General features: G+C 56.5%; 2 non-coding genes and 1 pseudogene across 2 annotated transcripts; all 3 read right to left on the bottom strand.

The window, feature by feature from the left end:
* LOC126475614 (large subunit ribosomal RNA) overlaps positions 1–4,005 on the bottom strand; it is a 7,956-nt pseudogene extending 3,951 nt beyond the window's left edge.
* A 188-nt stretch (positions 4,006–4,193) lies between these two features.
* Positions 4,194–4,348, bottom strand: LOC126476373 (5.8S ribosomal RNA). Its single transcript, XR_007586916.1, has one exon. It is a non-coding gene; the product is annotated as a 5.8S ribosomal RNA (ribosomal RNA).
* A 351-nt stretch (positions 4,349–4,699) lies between these two features.
* On the bottom strand, positions 4,700–6,608 carry LOC126476878 (small subunit ribosomal RNA). Its single transcript, XR_007587311.1, has one exon. It is a non-coding gene; the product is annotated as a small subunit ribosomal RNA (ribosomal RNA).
* Between the last annotated feature and the right edge of the window lie 3,392 nt (positions 6,609–10,000).

The following is a 10,000-nucleotide window of genomic DNA, read 5'->3' as shown; positions in this document are numbered from 1 at the left end:
ACCGTCGGAAGGCATCCTGCGTTCTCGCGTACTCCCAGCGGCGCCGCTTGCGCTTCTGCGTCGGCGGCGCGGCAGGCGGCCGCTTCGATGGTTGGCGCGGCCGCTGTGTCCTGGTGATCGATCTCTCCCCTCTGGACCCGACCGACGCAAGGGCATCCGGGAGCATGCCCAGGATGACATCGGGCGGCGTGCCCCGCCCCAGACCTATGACACGATCCAGGGCAGAGAAACGCTGGGCGGAAGCGGGTAGCCCCGCCAGATGCTCCCAGATGGCGGCGTCAGTCGGCCCCTCCGGCGGCGGCCCGGTGGTGTCGGCCGCGAAGTCCTCGGCTGCGTCGACGGGCGGCGCAGCGGCCTCGCCCGCGTCAGGCAGCGGGCTCGCTGCTCCCCGGCGGGACGCCGGCTCTTCCCCCCGACCGATCTCAAGCGCCTCCATGAATTGGCGGACAAGCTGCTTGTGGGCAGCTTGCCGCCGTCGGCACTTGATTGCCTCAAGCGTTCGGTCGGGGAACATCCTGATGAGCTCTTGATTTACAAAGAAGAACCGGGCGTCCCTCTCGAGGAACAGTTCGGCCTCCGCCTTGGCGAGCGACAGGACTTCTTCCTCCGTCCACCTCGCGCGATGCCTCTCCGTGACGATCTCCGCGTTGGCGGCCGCAAGGTGTTGGCGGCGGCGATGGACCCCGAGACCGTTCTTGGTGGTGAAGCTGCGGTGGCACTCACTACAGGCGTATACAGCTGCAAAAGTTACAAGATTTTCGGCACGGCCGGTTGGCCGGCTAGGTGCTGGGGGAGTTGGGGTGGCACCTTCAGCGGAAGGGCCACCACTTTTTCTCTGAATACTGCCCCCAACTAAAAAAAAAGGGATAGTGCGAGGGGGGGCTGGTAACCCCCCCAAGCCCCTGGTGCGGTCTTCCACTCTGCGAAAATCAGCGGGCCCACGAGAAGGGGAGAAGACCGCAGGAGAGGAGAGGCTAAGAGGGCTAGGCCCATGTATTGCGCATCACTCTCCCTGTAACCATAACCCAAGGAAGGCACCTCGCAGCAGCAGCACGACTACATCAAGACCGCACTTCGAAAAGCCAAGTCCGGATGCAGCCACACCGCCGCCACTTGGCCACCTTAAGAGAGTCATAGTTACTCCCGCCGTTTACCCGCGCTTGCTTGAATTTCTTCACGTTGACATTCAGAGCACTGGGCAGAAATCACATTGCGTCAACACCCGCTAGGGCCATCGCAATGCTTTGTTTTAATTAGACAGTCGGATTCCCCCAGTCCGTGCCAGTTCTGAGTTGATCGTTGAATGGCGGCCGAAGAGAATCCGCGCACCCGCGCGCCCCCGGAGGAGCACGCTAAGGCGGACGCGGCCTCGCAGCAAGGAAGATCCGTGGGAGGCCAAGGCACGGGACCGAGCTCGGATCCTGCACGCAGGTTGAAGCACCGGGGCGCGAACGCCGCGCAGGCGCGCGCATCCTGCACCGCCGGCCAGCACGAGGCCGACCAACGGCGAGAGCAGACCACGCCCGCGCTAAACGCCCGCACTTACCGGCACCCCTACGGCACTCACCTCGCCCAGGCCCGGCACGTTAGCGCTGACCCACTTCCCGACCAAGCCCGACACGCCCCGATCCTCAGAGCCAATCCTTATCCCGAAGTTACGGATCCAATTTGCCGACTTCCCTTACCTACATTATTCTATCGACTAGAGGCTCTTCACCTTGGAGACCTGCTGCGGATATGGGTACGAACCGGCGCGACACCTCCACGTGGCCCTCTCCCGGATTTTCAAGGTCCGAGGGGAAGATCGGGACACCGCCGCAACTGCGGTGCTCTTCGCGTTCCAAACCCTATCTCCCTGCTAGAGGATTCCAGGGAACTCGAACGCTCATGCAGAAAAGAAAACTCTTCCCCGATCTCCCGACGGCGTCTCCGGGTCCTTTTGGGTTACCCCGACGAGCATCTCTAAAAGAGGGGCCCGACTTGTATCGGTTCCGCTGCCGGGTTCCGGAATAGGAACCGGATTCCCTTTCGCCCAACGGGGGCCAGCACAAAGTGCATCATGCTATGACGGCCCCCATCAACATCGGATTTCTCCTAGGGCTTAGGATCGACTGACTCGTGTGCAACGGCTGTTCACACGAAACCCTTCTCCGCGTCAGCCCTCCAGGGCCTCGCTGGAGTATTTGCTACTACCACCAAGATCTGCACCGACGGCGGCTCCAGGCAGGCTCACGCCCAGACCCTTCTGCGCCCACCGCCGCGACCCTCCTACTCGTCAGGGCTTCGCGGCCGGCCGCAAGGACCGGCCATGACTGCCAGACTGACGGCCGAGTATAGGCACGACGCTTCAGCGCCATCCATTTTCAGGGCTAGTTGCTTCGGCAGGTGAGTTGTTACACACTCCTTAGCGGATTCCGACTTCCATGGCCACCGTCCTGCTGTCTTAAGCAACCAACGCCTTTCATGGTTTCCCATGAGCGTCGATTCGGGCGCCTTAACTCGGCGTTTGGTTCATCCCACAGCGCCAGTTCTGCTTACCAAAAGTGGCCCACTTGGCACTCCGATCCGAGTCGTTTGCTCGCGGCTTCAGCATATCAAGCAAGCCGGAGATCTCACCCATTTAAAGTTTGAGAATAGGTTGAGGTCGTTTCGGCCCCAAGGCCTCTAATCATTCGCTTTACCGGATGAGACTCGTACGAGCACCAGCTATCCTGAGGGAAACTTCGGAGGGAACCAGCTACTAGATGGTTCGATTAGTCTTTCGCCCCTATACCCAGCTCCGACGATCGATTTGCACGTCAGAATCGCTACGGACCTCCATCAGGGTTTCCCCTGACTTCGTCCTGGCCAGGCATAGTTCACCATCTTTCGGGTCCCAACGTGTACGCTCTAGGTGCGCCTCACCTCGCAATGAGGACGAGACGCCCCGGGAGTGCGGAGGCCGCCGCCCCGTGAAGGGCGGGGAAGCCCCATCCTCCCTCGGCCCGCGCAAGGCGAGACCTTCACTTTCATTACGCCTTTAGGTTTCGTACAGCCCAATGACTCGCGCACATGTTAGACTCCTTGGTCCGTGTTTCAAGACGGGTCGTGAAATTGTCCAAAGCTGAAGCGCCGCTGACGGGAGCGATTATTCCGCCCGAGAGCATCCCGAGCCAACAGCGGCGCGGGTCCGGGGCCGGGCCAGGTAGGTCCGTCATCCGGGAAGAACCGCGCGCGCTTGCCGGGAGCCCGAGCGCCCAAAGGGGCGAATCGACTCCTCCAGATATACCGCCGGGCAGCCAGCCAGGACACCGGGGCTCTGCCCAACAGACGCGAACCGAGGCCCGCGGAAGGACAGGCTGCGCACCCGGGCCGTAGGCCGGCACCCAGCGGGTCGCGACGTCCTACTAGGGGAGAAGTGCGGCCCACCGCACACCGGAACGGCCCCGCCCCGCGGCGAGTGGAAAGGCAACCGGACACGACCCCGCCGCGGATTGCTCCGCGCGGGCGGCCGGCCCCATCTGCCGAGGGCGGAGGCCAGTGGCCGGATGGGCGTGAATCTCACCCGTTCGACCTTTCGGACTTCTCACGTTTACCCCAGAACGGTTTCACGTACTTTTGAACTCTCTCTTCAAAGTTCTTTTCAACTTTCCCTCACGGTACTTGTTCGCTATCGGTCTCGTGGTCATATTTAGTCTCAGATGGAGTTTACCACCCACTTGGAGCTGCACTCTCAAGCAACCCGACTCGAAGGAGAGGTCCCGCCGACGCTCGCACCGGCCGCTACGGGCCTGGCACCCTCTACGGGCCGTGGCCTCATTCAAGTTGGACTTGGGCTCGGCGCGAGGCGTCGGGGTAGTGGACCCTCCCAAACACCACATGCCACGACAGGCGGCAGCCTGCGGGGTTCGGTGCTGGACTCTTCCCTGTTCGCTCGCCGCTACTGGGGGAATCCTTGTTAGTTTCTTTTCCTCCGCTTAGTAATATGCTTAAATTCAGCGGGTAGTCTCGCCTGCTCTGAGGTCGTTGTACGAGGTGTCGCACGCCACACCGCCAGCCGGCTGTGCACGCTACCGAGTAAGTACCGGTATGCGAACCGCCAGGCGACGGGCGCGCATCGCACGTTTAAGGAGACGCGGCCGGCCCCACAGGCGGCCACGACACTCCCAGGTCTGCGAAGCGGGGCAAACGCCGCGCGCTTCAGTATACGTAGCCGACCCTCAGCCAGACGTGGCCCGGGAACGGAATCCATGGACCGCAATGTGCGTTCGAAACGTCGATGTTCATGTGTCCTGCAGTTCACATGTCGACGCGCAATTTGCTGCGTTCTTCATCGACCCACGAGCCGAGTGATCCACCGTCCTGGGTGATCTTTTCATAGTTTCCACTATCTCTTTCAAGACAGTTGCATAGGCGGGACTGAGGCGTGTGGCGGCCCCTGTTCCAGCGTTCAGTGTCCAACGGCCTCACGGCCGATGGGCGTCGTACGGCTCCACACCGGAGCGGACAGGCACTCGGGCGAAAGTCATTCAAAACCGGCGCCAGGCGCCGGGTGCCGCAGGCCAGCCGCTCCAGCGCTTCAGCGCTCGTACCACACAACATTGCCGTTAGTTTTGAGACGAACGCGTGGTTCCGCACGCGGCGCACGGCTACTGCAAGCCGTACAGGTAGCGTGTTGCGCGACACGACACGCACATCGAAAGACATGCAGTCTAGTCGGTAATGATCCTTCCGCAGGTTCACCTACGGAAACCTTGTTACGACTTTTACTTCCTCTAAATGATCAAGTTTGGTCATCTTTCCGGTAGCATCGGCAACGACAGAGTCAATGCCGCGTACCAGTCCGAAGACCTCACTAAATCATTCAATCGGTAGTAGCGACGGGCGGTGTGTACAAAGGGCAGGGACGTAATCAACGCGAGCTTATGACTCGCGCTTACTGGGAATTCCTCGTTCATGGGGAACAATTGCAAGCCCCAATCCCTAGCACGAAGGAGGTTCAGCGGGTTACCCCGACCTTTCGGCCTAGGAAGACACGCTGATTCCTTCAGTGTAGCGCGCGTGCGGCCCAGAACATCTAAGGGCATCACAGACCTGTTATTGCTCAATCTCGTGCGGCTAGAAGCCGCCTGTCCCTCTAAGAAGAAAAGTAATCGCTGACAGCACGAAGGATGTCACGCGACTAGTTAGCAGGCTAGAGTCTCGTTCGTTATCGGAATTAACCAGACAAATCGCTCCACCAACTAAGAACGGCCATGCACCACCACCCACCGAATCAAGAAAGAGCTATCAATCTGTCAATCCTTCCGGTGTCCGGGCCTGGTGAGGTTTCCCGTGTTGAGTCAAATTAAGCCGCAGGCTCCACTCCTGGTGGTGCCCTTCCGTCAATTCCTTTAAGTTTCAGCTTTGCAACCATACTTCCCCCGGAACCCAAAAGCTTTGGTTTCCCGGAGGCTGCCCGCCGAGTCATCGGAGGAACTGCGGCGGATCGCTGGCTGGCATCGTTTATGGTTAGAACTAGGGCGGTATCTGATCGCCTTCGAACCTCTAACTTTCGTTCTTGATTAATGAAAACATACTTGGCAAATGCTTTCGCTTCTGTTCGTCTTGCGACGATCCAAGAATTTCACCTCTAACGTCGCAATACGAATGCCCCCGCCTGTCCCTATTAATCATTACCTCGGGTTCCGAAAACCAACAAAATAGAACCGAGGTCCTATTCCATTATTCCATGCACACAGTATTCAGGCGGGCTTGCCTGCTTTAAGCACTCTAATTTGTTCAAAGTAAACGTGCCGGCCCACCGAGACACTCAATAAAGAGCACCCTGGTAGGATTTCAACGGGGTCCGCCTCGGGACGCACGAGCACGCACGAGGCGGTCGCACGCCTTCGGCTCGCCCCACCGGCAGGACGTCCCACGATACATGCCAGTTAAACACCGACGGGCGGTGAACCAACAGCGTGGGACACAAATCCAACTACGAGCTTTTTAACCGCAACAACTTTAATATACGCTATTGGAGCTGGAATTACCGCGGCTGCTGGCACCAGACTTGCCCTCCAATAGATACTCGTTAAAGGATTTAAAGTGTACTCACTCCGATTACGGGGCCTCGGATGAGTCCCGTATCGTTATTTTTCGTCACTACCTCCCCGTGCCGGGAGTGGGTAATTTGCGCGCCTGCTGCCTTCCTTGGATGTGGTAGCCGTTTCTCAGGCTCCCTCTCCGGAATCGAACCCTGATTCCCCGTTACCCGTTACAACCATGGTAGGCGCAGAACCTACCATCGACAGTTGATAAGGCAGACATTTGAAAGATGCGTCGCCGGTACGAGGACCGTGCGATCAGCCCAAAGTTATTCAGAGTCACCAAGGCAAACGGACCGGACGAGCCGACCGATTGGTTTTGATCTAATAAAAGCGTCCCTTCCATCTCTGGTCGGGACTCTGTTTGCATGTATTAGCTCTAGAATTACCACAGTTATCCAAGTAACGTGGGTACGATCTAAGGAACCATAACTGATTTAATGAGCCATTCGCGGTTTCACCTTAATGCGGCTTGTACTGAGACATGCATGGCTTAATCTTTGAGACAAGCATATGACTACTGGCAGGATCAACCAGGGAGCTGCGTCAACTAGAGCTGAGCAGCCGGCCGCCCGGGAGTGTGTCCCGGGGGCCCGCGCGAACACGCAAGCGTCTTCTCAATTATTCTGCAAACAGGAGGAGGCTGAGCTCCCCTGCACAACACACCTCGAAACCCTCTCAGGTCCCGGCGGCGCGCAGCGCCGTCCTAAGTACTTGGTCGGGTTCGAGAGAGGCGCAATCGCCCGGAGTTAGGCGAGTAGACGCTTTAGGTGCGACCACCCGTGCTCCCAACTGAGCTTGCCGCTGCCGACAGAGGCCCGGGAGCGTGCTGTCGTGGCATTGCCGGCGGGAGACAACACGCGCCACCTACGGTGACCGGCAGCTCCAACGCCGGCGCCACAGAAGGACAAAAGCCCCACTTGGGTGCCGAAGCGAACTCTCCCAGCACAGCGCACGCGCCAACACGTCCGCACAGCTGCGATACAAACCACCTGCGAGAACCGCTGGGGCGACCGAGCAGCAGACGGCGTCGCGGCGCCGAGCGCCGGGCGGCGGCGCATCCTCAGCGCACAAAGTCCTCAATCGGACCAGCACACTGCAGATGGCCACCGCGCTTCGCACCGGGCCCGCGAGGACCTACTTTGGCCGCAAGGCGCCGCGAGCAGGGGGCGCCGGCGCGCAGCTGCGCCGCCTGCCGCGTCCGTCGGCCGGCGCGCCTGCCACTGGCCGCCCCCACCAGCCGGCTGTAGCGCGTGCGCCCACGCACCGCGCTGCCAGCACGCCGGGCGGCCCCCCCTCACCGGCCGGGGACGGTCCCACCCAGCCACCGCCGCGTATCGCCTCACACCCAGATCCCCTTTCACGTTCGTGGGCATGGTGGGTATCCCTGAAACAACCGGTTAATAGCTCGACCGATCGTCGCCAACACTGATTCACCTCTAGCGAGAACAACCGCACCACAACGGGTTACCAGTTGTTCATTTGCGTAACGTCACCAGCAAACGTACACGTCCATCGCCATTTGCAACGAGTATTGCATGCCTGTGTCAGGTGTCACAACACACTACGTCTGCCCACATAGACGCAACAACATGTGCACGCCTAGAGAACACGTGGAAGGTCGACCCCGTACGTATGCGGTGTCCATTGCGCGAACGACTGTCAGCCGGCCTCTGCAGCATGTCGCAGATGTGGAACACGGTGCAACATGCTATCACGGTGTGTGAGAAGAGACGACTACGTCCGAATACACGCTCCACTACATCAACAGACTGCTCATGCTGATCGCCATCCAGGGCGTCCGTTCCTCCCACACGTCTGTATGGCGTACCACACTGCAATCCAGCTCTTATAGGGAGACGACACGTAGCTGCGTGCACAATATTTGGACTGTATGGTCCGCCGTTGCTAGGCGCAGTCGTCATACGGCCACATGTGCCACGATGTATCATTCAGTACATACGGACCAATGTGCAGTACAGTTTGTGGGTTTTGCGTACATCGGCGGACAGGTGACAGGCCGTACCACAACGTAGGCTGAGTACGTCGGCATGCGAAGGGCGTTGAACATGCAAACTTCTCACCGACCAGCTTGCGAAGGCAGGGGGGAAGGGGGGGGGGGCATGTACGTCCTGCTGCTATCCACATTACAGTGTATAGCAGGAGCATGTGGAAAGTCAGCAACACCTGCAAGGTGTTTAACATGACGCGATACACAGGGGACCGGGCAGTGCGAGTAGCGAACTATATTGCGAGGGTTGCGGTTAGGCAACACTACACTAATTTAACGAGTTGCATAACAATTACAGAGCAGGTTCAGCGACAACGTGCGTCAGGTTAAGGCGCAATATAGTTTTGGTTACGGCGCACTTTAGGTTAGGTTAAGGCATATTATAGGTTAGGTTAAGGCATATTATAGGTTAGGTTAAGGCATATTATAGGTTAGGTTAAGGCATATTATAGGTTAGGTTAAGGCATATTATAGGTTAGGTTAAGGCATATTATAGGTTAGGTTAAGGCATATTATAGGTTAGGTTAAGGCATATTATAGGTTAGGTTAAGGCATATTATAGGTTAGGTTAAGGCATATTATAGGTTAGGTTAAGGCATATTATAGGTTAGGTTAAGGCATATTATAGGTTACGTTACGGCACAACATGGGTTACGTTACGGCACAACATGGGTTACGTTACGGCACAACATGGGTTACGTTACGGCACAACATGGGTTACGTTACGGCACAACATGGGTTACGTTACGGCACAACATGGGTTACGTTACGGCACAACATGGGTTACGTTACGGCACAACATGGGTTACGTTACGGCACAACATGGGTTACGTTACGGCACAACATGGGTTACGTTACGGCACAACATGGGTTACGTTACGGCACAACATGGGTTACGTTAAGGCACAAATTAGGTTAGGTTAAGGCACAAACTAGGTTAGGTTAAGGCACAAACTAGGTTAGGTTAAGGCACAACGTAGGTTAGGTTAAGGCACAACGTAGGTTAGGTTAAGGCACAACGTAGGTTAGGTTAAGGCACAACGTAGGTTAGGTTAAGGCACAACGTAGGTTAGGTTAAGGCACAACGTAGGTTAGGTTAAGGCACAAATTAGGTTAGGTTAAGGCACAAATTAGGTTAGGTTAAGGCACAAATTAGGTTAGGTTAAGGCACAAATTAGGTTAGGTTAAGGCACAAATTAGGTTAGGTTAAGGCACAAATTAGGTTAGGTTAAGGCACAAATTAGGTTAGGTTAAGGCACAAATTGGGTTAGGTTAAGGCACAAATTAGGTTAGGTTAAGGCACAAATTAGGTTAGGTTAAGGCACAACGTAAGTTAGGTTAAGGCACAACGTAGGTTAGGTTAAGGCACAACGTAGGTTAGGTTAAGGCACAACGTAGGTTAGGTTAAGGCACAACGTAGGTTAGGTTAAGGCACAACGTAGGTTAGGTTAAGGCACAACGTAGGTTAGGTTAAGGCACAACGTAGGTTAGGTTAAGGCACAACGTAGGTTAGGTTAAGGCACAACGTAGGTTAGGTTAAGGCACAACGTAGGTTAGGTTAAGGCACAACGTAGGTTAGGTTAAGGCACAACGTAGGTTAGGTTAAGGCACAACATAGGTTAGGTTAAGGCACAACGTAGGTTAGGTTAAGGCACAACGTAGGTTAGGTTAAGGCACAACGTAGGTTAGGTTAAGGCACAACGTAGGTTAGGTTAAGGCACAAATTAGGTTAGGTTAAGGCACAAATTAGGTTAGGTTAAGGCACAAATTAGGTTAGGTTAAGGCACAAATTAGGTTAGGTTAAGGCACAAATTAGGTTAGGTTAAGGCACAAATTAGGTTAGGTTAAGGCACAAATTAGGTTAGGTTAAGGCACAAATTAGGTTAGGTTAAGGCACAAATTAGGTTAGGTTAAGGCACAA

This window comes from Schistocerca serialis, chromosome 4 (genome assembly GCF_023864345.2).
Source record: "Schistocerca serialis cubense isolate TAMUIC-IGC-003099 chromosome 4, iqSchSeri2.2, whole genome shotgun sequence".
NCBI classification, from domain to species: domain Eukaryota; kingdom Metazoa; phylum Arthropoda; class Insecta; order Orthoptera; family Acrididae; genus Schistocerca; species Schistocerca serialis.
The sequence above is the reverse complement of the archived record's forward strand: the minus strand, read 5'-3'. Positions and strand labels throughout refer to the sequence as shown.